Raw genomic sequence first — 17,845 nt, 5'->3', positions numbered from 1 at the left:
GCAATGCAGGAGACCCGGGTTTGATTCCTGGGTCAAGAAGATCTCCTGGGGAAGGACATGGCAACCCACTCCAGTCTTCTTGCCTGGAGATTCCCATGGACAGAGGAACTCGGCAGGCTACAGTCCATGGGCTCGCAAAAGTTGGACACAACTTAGCAACTAAATTACTACCACTACTGTTTTTCCTTCCCTGTTTTATAGCAAATACAGTGAAAATAATAAGGGCATATTGTGTTCTCCAAATCATAAGGATTATAACAGACAATACTTACTGCTGTCAAGGATCCAGTAAATTAAGCTCTTTCAAACATGCTGTCCACCCCACTCTGCCCTGGAAGACGGGCTTCCCAGGCCCAGGACTACTCATGCCTGAGGAGTTGCCTGGTGCTGTTGCCCAAGGGAGGATGGACTCAGGCAACAGGCCCATACAGGCTGTTGAAGTGAGTTGGGACCATTGGGGCAGGTCATTCTGGGATCCTGGGTACCCTGAGTGTCTACATCAGTGCTTCTGGATCTTTAAGGTGCCAGTAATCCCTAGGGGGATCTTGTGAGGCTGCAGACTCTTGTTAACATGCTATGGTCAGAGGGCAGGCCTGGGAGCCTGCATTTTTCACCTCCATCCAGAGAATACTGATGCTGCTTGGCCACACTCGGCCAAGTGAGCATCTGGAGGAGAGGGCTCTGGACAGGTGTGTCTGCTTGGCTCTCAGAGGCTTCACCCCATGTATACTGGAGGGCTAAAGGGCTAGACTGGGGTCCTCTAAAGTGTGAGGCTCAGGGCAGAGGCCTCTTTCCCTGGTTTAAAGGCAGTCTGGTCCCTTCTTTCCCCACATCCCGATGCATCCATGGGCTCTGTTCCCACACTGCGGGCTCTGGTCCTCCCCTACCAGCTCTGCCACTATAGCCCTTTGATCTCCCACTCACTCTTCCCAAGTCAAGTTTCTCTTGGCTCCTTTTTCTGTAGTGGTTCGTACTCCTCCCTGCCCCCAACCACCACCCCCACCACTTTTACTTCATGAAATAAAAATGTTTCAAAAATATTGACAATTGATACTGATGAAATCATGTTTTGTTCTGTTGGGATGTAAACAGGCAGTAACAACAACCAGAGATACAGCATATCCGCTATGCTCATGAACAGAACCCATTCTGCTCACCCATTACCTCAAATCAGGATTTCCAGACTAGAGGAAACTGAATTTTTGTCCCATATTTCTATTTGCAGAATGTTACAAAATCTGATGGAATCAAATAGGCTGCTGAAACTAATCCTTGCATTTTGCATTACAAACAGGGAAACACTCCCTTACTATGATGAAGTATTCAGTGTTTCAGTATTTGCACTGGTTTGGGATTCTCTTCTTCCCAAGGCTGTTTCTCACTATTGATCTGAATTATTTGAACAGGTGGCTTTATACCTCCTATGCTAATGAGACTTTTGTCTGCTTTGAGGCTGCACAGGCAGGCATTTAAGGCAGATATGTTTCTTTTTTGGTAAACCATTCATACCTGTTCTGATAACCAGCTGCAAGCCACTCCAGAAGGGTCTTCCCAGAAGTGGACTCACATTTAACAAGGCAGAGGTCCTGAGGACAGCGAACAGGCAGGACCTCTTTTCTCTCACATGCTACAAGCAGCCCTGGGGCTGTGTCTTATGTCTGCACTCTTAGTTCCCTGGTCACAAAAAAAGAATGAAGTGTGTGTGGGATATGGAAGGCCAGCTTGTATATAGTTTAAAGGGATCAGGTCCTGAAATAAACCCATGCACTACTCATGGTCAGTTAATCTAGGACAAAGAATAGGCAAGAATATACAATAGGAAAAAGGCAGTCTCTTCAATAAGTGGTACTGGGAAAACTGGATAGCTACATGTGAAAGAATAAAATGACAAATTATCTAATACCATATGTGAAAATAAACTAAAAATGGATTAAAATCTCAATGTAAGACCTTAATAAAACTCTTAGTGGAAAACATAGGCAGTACACACTGGGATAAATCTCAGCAATATTTTTTGGATCTATCTCCTAGAGTAAAGGAAACAAATTCAAAAATAAACAAATGGGAACCTAATTAAACTTAAAAGCTTTTGCTCAGCACAGAAGACAAAATGAAAATGCAACCTAAATACTGGGAGAAAATATTTGCAAATGATGCAATGACCAACAAGGGGTTAATTTCCAAACTATACAAACAGTTCATATAACTCATTATCAAAAACAAAACAAAAAACAAAAACAACCCAATCAAAAAATGGGTAGAAAACATAGACATTTCTCCAAATAAGCCATACATTGACCAACATGCACACAAAAAGATGCTCTATACTGCTATTAGAGAAGTACAAATCAAAACCACAATGAGGTTTGGTCAGAATGGCCATCATCATAAAAACACAAATAACAAATGCTGGAGAGGGTGTGGAGCTACACTGTTGGTGGAAATGCAGATTGGTACAGCCAGTATGGAAAACAGTATGGAGGTTTCTTAAAAAACTAAAAATAGAGTTACCATGTGATACAGCTATAACCACTCCTGGGTTATCCAGAAAAGACAGAAACTTTCATTCAAAAAGATACATGCACCCTAATGTTCATAGAAACACTATTCACAATAGACAAGACATGAAAATAACCTAAATATCCATCAACAGATGAATGGATAAAGATATGGTGCATATATATAGAGAGAGAATGGATTACTCAGTCATTTAAAACAAAAACAAAAAAAGAAATGGGACTCCCCTGGTGGTCCAGTAGTTAAGAATCCACCTACCAATGCAGGGGATGCAGATTCAATTCCTGGTCAGGGAACTAAAATCCCACATGCCACGGAGCAACTAAGCCTAAATACTACAACTACTAAGCCCGCCAACCACAACTGTGACCCGGCACATCCAAAAATAAATAAAATATTTTTTAAAAAGAATGAGGGCTTCCCTGGTGGCTCAGTGGTGAAGAATATGTCTGCCAATGCAGGAGATACAGGTTTGATCTCTGATCTGAAAAGATCCCACATCCCACATGTGCAGCAACTAAGCTGGTGCATCTCAACTATGGAGCCCACTCTCTCGAGCCCACAAGCTACAACTGCTTACTAAAGGCCACATGCCCTAGAGCGTGTGCTCCACGAGCGACATCACCGCAATGAGTCCAAGAACTGCAACTAGAGAGTAGCCCCCTCTCACCACAACTAGAGAAAAACCCACACAGCAACAAAGACCCAGCACAGCCAAAAATAAATATATATAAAAAGGAATGAAACAGTGCTACTTGCAGCAAGATGGATGGAGCTAGGGATCATACTAAGTGAAGTAAGTCAGGAACAGAAAGATAAATATCATACGATGTCACTTATATGTGGAATCTAAAATATGATACAGGTGAGCTTATTTACAAAACAGAAACAGACTCAAAATAGAAACTTACGGTTATCAAAGAGGAAAGGAGGGAGAGCTATATTTGGAGTCTGGGATTAACAGATACACACTATTATATATAAAAATTAGATAAACAGCAAGGACCTACTGAATAGCACAGGGAACTGTACTCAAGATCTTGTAACAGCCTATAATAGAAAAGAATCTGAAAAAATGTGTGTGTGTGTGTATAATTGAATCACTTTGCTGTATACCTGAAACTAACCCGATATTGTAAATCAACCATATTTCAGTATTTTAAAAACAAGATACTAAAATCCTTCTTCCAAAAAAAAATAAAGGGATCAGATCCTGCCAACAAAAGTGCCTGTGATGACACCTAGGGAGCTCACCTGGCCACCACTCCTCACTTGCACTCTGTAGGTGGGATCACAAGCTGTCTTCCCTGTTACCCACAGTCACTTGGGACAGCCATGCCTGTATGTGTGTTTGTGTGTGCACATGGACACACACACAATTACAGGTAATATTCCAAGACTCTGGGTGCTGCAAGGAAGCAACAGTGCCTAGCACTCCACTTCTATCAATGTCCCTGTACCTACCATGACCCCTCAGTCCCCTGTCATCTCTATGAGAGGCAGAGGAAAGCTGGCAGCTAGTGCATGGACATGAGATTTCCATCCAGTGGACAAAGACCACAAAGAAGTGTTGGAAGGCAATCCCTGGAGCACATGCTCACCTAGTTTTACCTGTAAATGAAAACAAATGGGATGTTGAAAAAATATGTGATGCTCTTTTTCAAAGTTATGTAGATGGATTCATAAAAATGTAATTTTAAGTTTAAAATATTGCTGAAAGCAGGGTAGCCCTCAAAAGGCTTTTGCTCAATCAACAGAGCACAGCCACACCACTGTAATTGTACTGTAGGAGGTCATAGTTTCCTCCCAACTTCCACCCACCCCACCCCCAGTGAGTGGCAGCCACTAGTAGGGTCTCGGATTGGCCAAAGTCACTGCTTCATAAACCTGGTTACACATTAGAATCACCTGGGAAGTCTCTCTGATGCCCAGACACACCTACAGCCACGAGACTGGGATCTCTGGAGGGAGAGGTGGTTCTGACAGGCAGTAGGTATTGAGAGCCCCTGGTCCCTCAAAGGACTCATCCTCTGGCCACAGTGATTATCTCAGAGAGGAGCAGTGGCCTAAGGCCTAAACCAATCAGCATATGATTAGATGAGTGGCAGGGTGATCATATGGAAAATCAAGAATAAAAGCAGAACCACTCTGAAATGCAGTCTGTAAGAAACAGTAAGACATTCTGAACCCAGAAAAACAGAGTGTACTTTATGAAGATGGTAGTGATGAGACTAGAATACAGGTTCAGAAGTATATTATTAACAGTTCTAACTAGCACTACATATGAATTGATCTGACAGGGGAAAACAATTTTATGCCTAAAATGTACATGATTAGAGTTTTAGGAAGTTAATTTTGGTGTCACTATGGAGAAGGGCCCTAAATGGAGATAGAGGTGGGCCAGCTACTGATTAGGAGGTGGGTGTAGTGGGCTAGGGAAGAAATTCTGTAGGGCTGGGGAGTCCCAAGACATTCTAGAAAATGAGAGAACTTCCATGTCACTAGGACAAAAGTGGTCTTGGGATACAAGTCTTCTTCTCCACAGTGGCTGAGGATGTATCATAAGAAGGAAAGACAGAAGGATAAAAGGGAAGTATCCAAACTTTTTTAAAAATCACGGAACCATGAAAAAGTGTAACCCATTAAATAACAAAATCCATTATGTTTACTGTTCCATAAACAGGAGAGAAGGGAAATATCTTGCTTAATAAAATGCAAAGAAATTTAGAAGGAACAATAGAGGCAGAAAATTTTCCACTGAAGAAAAATCTAGTGGGTGAAACTTTGATATAGAGCACAATATTTATGGAGAAGGGCATGGCAACCCACTCCAGTGTTCTCACTTGGAGAATCCCATGGACAGAGGAGCCTGGCGGGCCACAGTCCACAGGGTCACAAAGAGTCAGACATGACTGAAGTGACAGCATGTATAATAGTTATATAATATCAAATCATCTCTCTGAAAATTATTAACTATAAAAGGAAAAAAAGCAACTGTACAGAGGATCCTCCCCCAAACCTATTCAAATCCACTATGCATTATTAAATGATATTAATATGCAGAGACAGCCCAAAGATTAGCACCGTCTTAATGATTTTGCAGGGTAAGGAAATTTCCAAGGCCAGATAGTCACCACCCTTGAAAGTGGTGATAGCCATCCTCCTATTTATTGCATGATTCCCAGCATAATATGGTTACAGAGGAGATGCTCAAGAATTATATGTTGAATAAGTGAATGCCTATGAATTATTAAAGAAGCAGTAAGAGAGACTGACCTTCAGATTTTGCTAATTCTAGTAGATAGGTACTCTTAAAGAACCCCAGTCCAGGAGTCAAAAGACTGGTTTCTAGTCCCAGCAGTAGTACTGGTGACCCAGTACCTCAACTATCTGTCCCCATCTCCTTTTCCACTTCAGTTCAGCATTTCCAAGACCATTAATATATCTAGGTCTGAATCTCCTTCCAAAACAAAAGTTATCAGTGAGCATCACCATTAAACAGGTTTGAAACAAGTTAGCCCATTTATCCTACAGTCATTCCCTACAGAAAACACTCAGGGAATTAGCACTGGGACCTACCCTGAAAGGCCTTTTTAAAAATTCTTTTAGCACAGGAAAGGATTCTCATCATCACTAATCATTAAGGAAATACAAACCAAAACCACAAGGAGATATCACCTCATATGTATTAGGAGGGATACTATAGGGGGAAAAAAGAGAAAAGAAGGTTTGGCAAGGATGTGGACAAACAGGAACCCTTACACACTGATGGTAGGGGATGTAAAACAGTGTGTGACAAAACACTGCATGATTCCACTTGCATGAAGGTACTGAGAGCAGTCAGATTCAGAGAGAAACAAGGTGGCCCTGTGAAGAATATACAAAGGAGAAAAGACAATCTCTTTAATAAGTGGTGCTGGGAAAACTGGTCAACCACTTGTAAAAGAATGAAACTAGAACACTTTCTAACACCATACACAAAAATAAACTCAAAATGGATTACATATCTAAATGTAACACCAGAAACTATAAAACTCCTAGAGGAAAACATAGGCAAAACACTCTCTGACGTAAATCACAGCAGGATCCTCTATGATTCACTTCCCAGAGTAATGGAAATAAAAGCAAAAGTAAACAAATGGGACCTAATTAAACTTAAAAGCTTTTGTACAACAAAGGAAACTATAAGCAAGGTGAAAAGAAAGCCTTCAGAATGGGAGAAAATAATAGCAAATGAAATAACTGACAAAGAATTAATCTCAAAAATATACAAGCAGCTCCTGCAGCTCAATTCCAGAAAAATAAATGACCCAATCAAAAAATGGGCCAAAGAACTAAACAGACATCTCTCCAAAGAAGACATACAGATGGCTAACAAACACATGAAAAGATGCTCAATATCACTCATCATCAGAGAAATGCAAATCAAAACCACAATGAGGTAGCATCTCATGCCGGTCAGAATGGCTGCTATCAAAAAGTCTACAAACAATAAATGCTGGAGAGGGTGTGGAGAAAAAGGAACCTTCTTACACTGTTGCGGGGAATGCAAACTAGTACTTGGAGAACAGTGTGGAGATTCCTTAAAAAACTGGAAATAGAACTGCCATAAGACCCTGTAATCCCACTCCTGGGCGTACACACCAAGGAAACCAGAATTTAGAGAGACACGTGTACCCCAGTGTTCATCGCAACACTGTTTACAATAGCCAGGACATGGAAGCAACCTAGATGTCCATCAGCAGATTAATGGATAAGAAAGCTGTGGTACATATACACAATGGAATATTACTCAGCTATTAAAAAGAATGCATTTGAATCAGTTCTAATGAGGTGGATGAAACTGGAGCCTATTATACAGAGTGAAGTAAGTCAGAAAGAAAAACACCAATACAGTATATTAATGCATATATATGGAATTTAGAAAGATGGTAACAATGATCCTATATGTGAGACAGCGAAAGAGACACAGATGTAAAGAACAGACTGTTGGACTCTGTGGGAAAAGGCAAGGGTGGGATAATTTGAGAGAATAGCATTGAACCATGTATATTATCATATGTGAAACAGATTGCCAGTCCAGGTTCGATGCATGAGGCAGGGAACTCAGGGCTGGTTCACTGGGATGACCCTGAGAGATAAGATGGGGTGGGATGGTCAGGATGGGGAACACATGTACAACCATGGCTGATTCATGTAAATGTATGGCAAAAATACTGTAAAGTAATTAGCCTCCAATTAAAAAAAAAAAATCAAAGTGGCCCTGTGGTTGTCAGAGGCTGGGTGGAAGGGGACAGGGGAGAAGGGGAGTTAGTGTTTGATAATACACTTATACAGGATGAGGGCCTCCCTGGTTCCCAGCTGGTAAAGAATTCGTGTTCAATGCAGAGAGACCCTGGTTCGATTCCTGGGTCAGGAAAATTCCCTGGAGGAGGGATAGGCTACCCACTCCAGTATTTGCAGGCTTCCCTTGTGGCTCAGATGGTAAACAATCCACCTGCAGTGCAGGAGATCTGGGTTTGATCTTCTCTGGGTGGAGAAGATTCCCCTGGAGGAAGGTATGGCAATACACTCCAGTATTCTTGCCTGGAGAATCCCCAGGGACAGAGGAACCTGGCGGGCTATATAGTGTGTGTGGTCACAGAGAGTCAGGCACCACTGAGTGACTAAGCACAGCACGGTGTATCACAAATGACAAAACACTGCTTGATTCCACTTACATGAAGGTACTGAGAGCAGTCAGGTTCAGAGAGAAACAAGGTGGGCCTGTGGTTGTCAGGGGCTGGGGGGAAGGGGAGTTGGGAGTTCATCTTTGACAGCACACTAATACAGGATGAGATGAGTTCTGGAAATTGGTTGCACAATAATGTGAATGTACTTAAAAACACTGAACCAGATGGTTAAAAACAGTTCAGACGGTAAATTTTCTATTGTATGCATTTTATTACTATTTTTTTAATTAAATGAGAAAAAAATTCCACTCAATCTGCCTCAGGTGGAACTCTTCCTGTGTAGAATCTAGATGTTGCCACTTTCTGATTTGTTACAACCTTGGACTAGCCACAAAACCTCTGGGTATGGGCCTCTGGTGAATGGGAGTAACACCTCCCAAGGCTGCTGAGGGGCCAACTGAGAGGATCTGTGTTGCTCTAAAGATGTCCCGCCAGACAAACAGCAGCCATCACCACAGCAGAGTTCCTGAGTTACCCCTTGTGGGCCCCAATAGAAAGCCTCTGCTAACTTTGATGGATGAGGTTGCTAACTTTGATAGCAGCACCCAACAGGATGAAGAAAGACTCCTCTTCTTTACTGGCCCTTGCCAATTGACTCAGCCAATGAAAGCTATGGAGTCTGTATACTATAGCCCTCCCAACTTCTTTTCCCCTCCATAAAAAAGTTCTCCGTCCCTAGCACTTAGAAGAACTGCAGATGGCACACCATGATTACAGGTATGGAATTGCAATTCATTGATGATCCTGACTAAACCTATTTTGAGAAACATCTGACCATCTATTTGTTTTACAAAAGGTATACAAAGGAAGGGTATTAACAAGTGTTGGGATCAGAAAGGCAAATTATCTGCTTGACACATTTGAATGAACACTAGTTGACACCTCTCAAGCTGATTCAGTGAGTTTTCAACAGGATCACCTCCCTAAACCATCTCAGCACTCAGCCAGTTCACAAACCCCTCATGTCTTCAGCTTCTCTGACAGAAGTCTCTGGAGAGACTGACTTGACACCAGAGACAGTTTCCACATTCACACTCCCTCTACAAGGGGACAGTTCACTGACTGAGATGTGGTCAGCGTCAGGGGATTGCGGATGTAATCACTCCCTAATGGGCCAAGTGCATCTGGTCCAAGACCCTGCCCCACCGTCATCTCTGGGGATAGGTCCTGCACTTACCCCCAAACTGCTAGCCTCTGGGATGAGGGGGGAAAGAAATTCAGAGCTCACCCCAGAGGCTGCAGTGGAGGGCAGTGGGGACATCGCCAGGGAGAGTCTCAGCAGACTAGACAGTCTAGTCCCCAGCTAGACACGGTTCATAAACTAGGCCACTGATTTTGAATAATGGGGAAGAAGGAGAATTATTCAATAAACTATGATGGGAAAATGGGCTGCTTTGGAAAAATGGGGCCTATCTTATAACAAAGGGGCACTGTGTGGGGCTGGAGTGGCCATAAGGAGATACCAGATGTCCCCACATTTGGGGTATTTGGAGATATCCTAAATTTGGAAAACTCAGCAGTGGCCACAGGACTGGAAAAGGTCAGTTTTCATCCCTATCCCAAAGAAAGGCAATGCCAAAGAATGTTCAAACTACCACACAATTGCACTCATCTCATAAGCTAGCAAAGTAACACTCAAAATTCTCCAATACAGGCTTCAACAGCACATGAACAGTGAAATTCCAGATGTTCAAGCTGGTTTTGGAAAAGGCAGAGGAACCAGAGATCAAATTGCCAACATCTGTTGTATCATCGAAAAAGCAAGAGAGTTCCAAAAAAAACTATTTCTGCTTTATTGGCTATGCCAAAGCCTTTGACTGTGTAGATCACAACAAATTGTGAAAAATTCTTAGATGGGAATACCAGACCACCTGACCTGTCTCCTGAGAAATCTGTATGCAGGACAAGAAGCAATGTGAAGTTGCTCAGTCGTGTCCAACTCTTAGTGACCCTGTGGACTGTAGCCCACCAGGCTCCTTCATCCATGGGATTTTTCAGGCAAGAGTACTGGAGCGGGGTTCCATTGCCTTCTCTGAAAGACTCAAAGACTCACTACTTAAAATTAAATACCACGTGTTGAATATTATTTAATGCTATGAATAAATGTTGTTCAGTCACTAAGCCATGTCCGACTCTTTGCAACCCCATAGACTGTAGCACACCATGCTCCTCTGTCCATGGGGTTCTCCAAGCAAGAATTCTGGAGTGGGTTTCCATTTCCTTCTCCAATGAATAAATGTTAACCTTAGAAAACTAAGGAGGAACCAGGATTCAAAGCTATTTAGTCATAGAGAAAAGTGTGCATGTGCAGGTGTGCACAGATTTTTAGGGAAAGACAAAACAACCAAAATGCCAGCAAGTGTGGATAATAGAAATAAATCCTTATTCCCTTCTTCTTCTTCTATAGTTTTAAATTTCTTACAGAAAGAGAAATATATATACTTTTCTAAAATTCATAGCAATTACCAGTAAGCTTAATGTTCAACCTCTCTTAGACCCTAAGTCCATCCTGTACTGTGAAAATACTAAAACCCCAGTAAGGTCATTTGTATAAAAGTTGGTAAGCTTATTATAGGCATCATTTACAAGTTTAAAAACAGTAAGGAACCAAGCAAATACCCAATGAGAAGATGAAAACTCAGTTCTTTTCTACAAGGTGGGTCTTGTCTCTAGGTGGCACTTCCTGGCTGGACTCATTTCAGCTTTCATGGGGCAGTGAGTAGGGGACACAAGGAAATCACGAAGCTACCTCAGAATTTACATACAGGATGGCAATCGTGGTCAACAACTAACCCCTTTTTAAAAATTAGCACTAAAGTAGCAATGCCAATGGGAGGAGAGGCTTAAAGCAGAAGCCAGCTTCAATCTTCCATCAGAATCACCTGGAGCTTGTTTAACTCCATCCCATCAGAGTTTCTAACTTTCCAGAATTGGTCTAGAAAGAGCATGGGGGTTGGGGGGCTGGGATTTGCATTTCTAACAAGTTCCCAGGTAATAAGGATGCTGCAGGTCTGAGAGCCAAACTCTGAGAACAGCCGCCCTAAAGCTTGATTATAGAATGTTTCATGTACATCATCTTCAACAGCAAGAATATTTTAAGAACTTCCCTTGAGAGACTCCTGCCAACAAGACCAAAGGTGTATCTGGAATTGCCTTCTCCTTGCATATAAGAACAAGTATCAGAAAGATCCTCTGGAGGAGGGCTTGGCAACACATTCCAGTATTCTTGCCTGGAGAATTCCATGGACAGAGGAGCCTGGTGGGCTACAGTCCAGAGGGTCCCAAAGTCAGACATAACTGAATCAACTTGGCATGCATGCATGCATCCCAATAGAAGCAGCTCAGTACTGCATACAGGACAACACAGGCTCAGGAGTCAGACTCCTAGTTTGGGATGACACTATTTCACCACTAGCTGTATGGTGGTAGGCAACGTATTCAACCTGTTTCAGTGCCTTCCCATGTAAAATATGAGGTAATAGCTGCTTTAGCTCCAGCAGGAAAACTGGAAGTAGGTGTCCACCAAAATTAATGAGAAACCCTCCCCTTCCCATTTCCACGCACACACACATTTTGAAAATCCACAAACAGAAGGTGCTTGAAGAGTTCCTTGCCCTGCCTAAAGTTAAGGAGATATTTCATGCTTCATTATTGTTTATAGTAACTACATTCATACTCCTTTTTTTAGGTCCCTCTTTCCTTAAGGACCACCAAAAGGCCAAGAGATGTTGCTACACACTGAATATACCACCATCAAGAAAAGCATAGGGGCTTTGCTGGTGGCTCAGTGGTAAAGAATCTACCTGCCAATGCAGGAGACAGAGGTTCCATCCCTGATCTGGGAAGATTCCACATGCTTCAGAGCAACTGAACCTGTGTGTCAGAACTATTGAGCATGTGCTCTAGAGCCTGGTATCACCCTAGAGCCTGGTATTGCCCTAGAGCCTGTGCTTGACAACAAGAGAAGCCACCACAGTGAGACTCCTGCACGCTACAACTAGAGAAAAGCCCACATGGCAATTAAGATCCAGCAGAACCAAAAATGAATAAATAAATAAAATCAAAAGACATGAGGCTTAGAAAAATAACAAAACCAGCATAGGAGCTTCCATTCCCTGGAAAACCCATAAGCCTTTCCATAAAAAAATTTAAAAAAAAAAAAAGGGGAAATATCAGAATTTGTGGGAAAGATGAATGGGTTTATGTTCAGAAATAAAAGATCTAATAATCACCCAAGTGTAATTAAAACCCAAAGATTTGGGCCCACCTAGTTAGTAGTCCAGATATCAGGTAGAAAACTCTAGTTAAGAGCTTTACCTCTCTGAGCCATTTTTCATCTCCATTTCCTCCCAGCTCAGAGACCCGTCAGTGGTTTCAGGACCAAAGGACTCCTAGGCAAGACCCCTGCATCAAGACCATGCACTGCTTCTCTGAAGGCTAAAGATCCTCATAAGATTCCATAGGTTTTCAAAATTGAAAAAGACAAATGTATACCCCCAATGTTCATTGTGGCACTACGTACAATAGATAGAACATGGAAGAAACATAGAGTCCATTAGATGAATGGATAGAAAAGTTGTGATACATATACACAATGGAATATTACTCAGCCATAAAAAGGAACACATGTGAGTCACTTCTAATGAAGTGGATGAACCTAGAACCTGTTATACAGAGTGAAGTAAGTCAAAAAGAGAAAGATAAATTTTGTATACTAAAGCATACATAAAGCACACAGGGGGGCCTAGAGGAGCTACTCCATGTTCAAGGTCAGGAGGGGTGGTGGTGAGGAGATACCCCTTGTCCAAGGTAAGGAGCAGTGGCTGCGCTTTGCTGAAGCAGCCATGAAGAGATACCCCATGTCCAAGGTAAGAGAAACCCAATTAAGATGGTGGGTGTTGAAAGAGGGCATCAGAGGGCAGACACACTGAAAACATAATCACAGAAAACTAGTCAATCTGATCACATGGACCACAGCCTTGTCTAACTCAATGAAACTAAGCCATGCCCTGTGGGGCCACCCAAGATGGGTGGGCCATGGTGGAGAGGTCTGACAGAATGTGGTCCACTGGAGAAGGGAATGGCAAACCACTTCAGTATTCTTGCCTTGAGAACCCCATGAAGAGTATGAAAAGGCAGAATGATAGGATACTGAAAGAGGAACTCCCCAGGTCAGCAGGTGCCCAATATGCTACTGGAGATCAGTGGAGAACTAACTCCAGAAAGAATGAAGGGATGGAGCCAAAACAAAAACAATACCCAATTGTGGATGTGACTGGTGATAGAAGCAAGGTCCGATGTTGTAAAGAGCAATATTGCATAGGAATCTGGAATTTTAGGTCCATAAATCAAGGCAAATTGGAAGTGGTCAAACAGGAGATGGCAAGAGTGAACGTCAACATTCTAGGAATCAGCAAACTAAAATGGACTGGAATGGGTGAATTTAACTCAGATGACCATTATATCTACTACTGCAGGCAGGATCCCTCAGAAGAAATGGAGTAGCCATCATAGTCAACAAAAGAGTCTGAAATGCAGTACTTGGATGCAATCTCAAAAACAACAGAATGATCTCTGTTCATTTCCAAGGCAAACCATTCAATATCAAAGTAATCCAAGTCTATGCCCCAACCAGTAATGCTGAAGAAGCTGAAGTTGAACGGTTCTATGAAGACCTACAAGACCTTTTAGAACTAACACCCAAAAAAGATGTCCTTTTCATTATAGGGGACTGGAATGCAAAAGTAGGAAGTCAAGAAACACCTGGAGTAACAGGCAAATTTGGAATATGGAATGAAGCAGGGCAAAGGCTAATAGAGTTTTGCCAAGAGAATGCACAGGTCAGAGCAAACACCCTCTTCCAACAACACAATAGAACTCTACACATAGATATCACCAGATGGTCAACACCAAAATCAGATTGATTATATTCTTTGCAGCCAAAGATGGAAAAGCTCTATAAAGTCAGCAAAACCAAGACCAGGAGCTGACTGTAGCTAGGATCATGAGCTGCTTATTTCCAAATTCAGATTTAAATTGAAGAAAGTAGGGAAAAACACTAGACCATTCAGGTATGACCTATATCAAATCCCTTATGATTATACAGTGGAAATGAGAAATAGATTTAAGGGACTAAATCTGATAGAGTGCCTGATGAACTATGGACAGAGGTTCGTGACATTGTACAGGAGACAGGGATCAAGACCATCCCCATGGAAAAGAAATGCAAAAAAGCAAAATGGCTGTCTAGGGAGGCCTTACAAACAGCTGTGAAAAGAAGAAAAGTGAAAAGCAAAGGAGTAAAGGAAAGATATAAGCATCTGAATGCAGAGTTCCAAAGAATAGCAAGGAGAGATAAGAAAGCCTTCCTCAGTGATCAATGCAAAGAAATAGAGGAAAACAACAGAATGGGAAAGACTAGAGATCGCTTCAAGAAAATTAGAGATACCAAGGGAACATTTCATGCAAAGATGGGCTCGATAAAGGCCAGAAATGGTATGGATCTAAGAGAAGCAGAAGATATTAAGAAGAGGTGACAAGAATACACAGAAGAACTGTACAAAAAAGATCTTCATGACCAAGATAATCACGATGGTGTGATCACTCACCTAAAGCCAGACATCCTGGAATGTGAAGTCAAGTGGGCCTTAGAAAGCATCACTACGAAAAAAGCTAGTGGAGGTGATGGAATTCCAGTTGAGCTATTCCAAATCCTGAATGATGCTGTGAAAGTGCCACACTCAATATGCCAGCAAATTTCAAAAATTCAGCAGTGGCCACAGGACTGGAAAAGGTCAGTTTTCATTCCAATCCCAAAGAAAGGCAATGCCAAACAATGCTCAAACTATCGCACAATTGCACTCCTCTCACATGCTAGTAAAGTAATGCTCAAAATTCTCCAAGCCAGGCTTCAGCAATATGTGAATCGTGAACTTCCTGATGTTCAAGCTGGTTTTAGAAAAGGCAGAGGAACCAGAGGTCAAATTGCCAACATCCCCTGGATCACTGAAAAAGCAAGCGAATTTCAGAAAAACATCTATTTCTGCTTTATTGACTATGCCAAAGCCTTTGACTGTGTGGATCACAATCAACTGTGGAAAATTCTGAAAGAAATGGGAATACCAGAGCACCTGATCTGTCTCTTGAGAAAACTATATGCAAGTCAGGAAGGAACAGTTAGAACTGGACATGGAACAACAGACTGGTTCCAAATAGGAAAAGGAGTATGTCAAGGCTGTATATTGTCACCCTGCTTATTTAACTTCTATGCAGAGTACATCATGAGAAATGCCGGGCTGGTAAAAGCACAAGCTGGAATCAAGATTGCCGGGAGAAATATCAATAACCTCAGATATGCAGATGACACCACCCTTATGGCAGAAAGTGAAGAGGAACTAAAAAGCCTCTTGGTGAAAGTGAAAGAGGAGAGTGAAAAAGTTGGCTTAAAGATCAACATTCAGAAAACAAAGATCATGGCATCTGGTCCCATCACTTCATGGGAAAGAGATGGGGAAACAGTGTCAGACTTTATTTTTTTAGGCTCCAAAATCACTGCAGATGGTGACTGCAGCCATGAAATTAAAAGACGCTACTCCTTGGAAGGAAAGTTATGTCCAACCTAGATAGCATATTCAAAAGCAGAGACATTACTTTGCTAACAAAGGTCCATCTAGTCAAGGCTATGTTTTTTCCAGTGGTCATGTATGGATATGAGAGTTGGACTGTGAAGAAATCTGAGCACCAAAGAATTGATGCTTTTGAACTGTGGTGTTGGAGAAGACTCTTGAGAGTCCCTTGGACTGCAAGGAGATCCAACCAGTCCATTCTAAAGGAGATCAGCCCTGGGATTTCTTTGGAGGGAATGATGCTAAAGCTGAAACTCCAGTTATTTGGCCACCTCATGCAAAGAGTTGACTCATTGGAAAAGACTCTGATGCTGGGATGGATTGGGGGCAGGAGGTGAAGGGGATGACAGAGGATGAGTAGCTGGATGGCATCACCGACTCGATGGACGTGAGTCTGAGTGAACTCCGGGAGTTGGTGATGGACAGGGAGGCCTGGTGTGCTGTGATTCATGGGATTGCAGAGTCGGACATGACTGAGCGACTGAACTGAACTGAAAGTTTACATATGGAATCTAGAAAGATAGCACCAAAGAGTTTATTTTCAGGGCAGCAATGGAGAAACAGACATAGAGAACAGACTTACAGGCATGGAGAGAGGGGAGGAGAGGCTGAAATGTATCCAGAGAGTAACATGGAAACTTACATTACCATATGTAAAACAGATAGCCAATGGGAATTTGCTGTATGTCTCAGGGAACTCAAACATGAGCTTTGTATAAATTTAGAGGGGTGGGATTGGGAGGGAGGTTCAAGAGGGAGGGGATATATGTCTACCTATGGCTGATTCATGTTGAGGTTTGACAGAAAACAAAATTCTGTAATGCAATTATCCTTTAATTAAAAAATATATAAAATTTTTAAAAAAGATTCCAGAGGTTTCAAGGACCCCATCCCCAAGGTGGTTCTCTAGAGTGGAAGCAGAATATTCACAATAAGAAAGTATTAATTGCTCAGTCATGTCTGACTCTTTGTGACCCCATGAACTATAGCCTGCCAGGCTCCTCTGTCCATGAATTTTCCAGGCAAGAATACTGAAGTGGGTTTCCATTTCCTTCTCTGGGTGATCTTCCTGACCCAGGGATCAAGCCCAGGTCTTCTACACTGCAAGAAGTTTCTTTACCGGCTGAGCCACCAGGAAAGGGAAGGGGCTTGTCAAACACACACTCTACTCCAGGCTGTGTGTCCAAGGCAGAAGCAAAACATGTTCAAGAATAGTGTCCTCATTCATTATATAAAAAATCATCCTTTTTATACACATGAAGTTTGTCACAACTGGGTATCAGGATATACAGTGAGCGAGTCACACAGAGAGTGGGAGGGAGACCTGGTCATAGACTCAGGTCAGAAGGAGCTCATGCAGTTGCAACGCAGCTGTCACTTAAGAATATGGGAAAAGGTGGGGATGTTACTGGAAGACTACAAAGGTGCAGGACACTAATTAGATAAAGGAAGCTGTTCATAAGCTGCTTGCTTAGGAAAAAAAGGAGGGGCACTTTAGTTCAGAACTGAGGAGTATAATTATTCAATAAACCCTGATGGGAAAGGGGGCAGTTTGGGGGAAAAAAAAACCGAGCCTATACTGAATACTAAACGAAATTCTAGCTGCCTTTGTTGTTAGAAAAAGAAGGGTAAAATAATTAAATAAAACACTTACAGAATTTTAGATGATGCTGGGATCTTAAAAAAGATATTACAAAAGCAACAGGAGAAAAACAGGCTCAATATAATTAATGATATATAATGTAAAACCTCAACTAAATTATAATACAAATGAAAATCTGGCAAAGTATTATAAACACTATTGCAAGTTATTTCAAAACTATAAATGCTTCATAGGAAAAATATCCATTAACAGACAATTCAAAAACAACAAATAGATGGTAAGTTCAGTTCAGTTGCTCAGTCAGGTCCGACTCTTTGTGACCCCATGGACTGCAGCACACCAGGCCTCTGTGTCCATCACCAACTACT

This window comes from Bos indicus, chromosome 12 (genome assembly GCF_029378745.1).
Source record: "Bos indicus isolate NIAB-ARS_2022 breed Sahiwal x Tharparkar chromosome 12, NIAB-ARS_B.indTharparkar_mat_pri_1.0, whole genome shotgun sequence".
Lineage (NCBI taxonomy): Eukaryota > Metazoa > Chordata > Mammalia > Artiodactyla > Bovidae > Bos > Bos indicus.
This window is presented reverse-complemented; position numbering follows the sequence as displayed.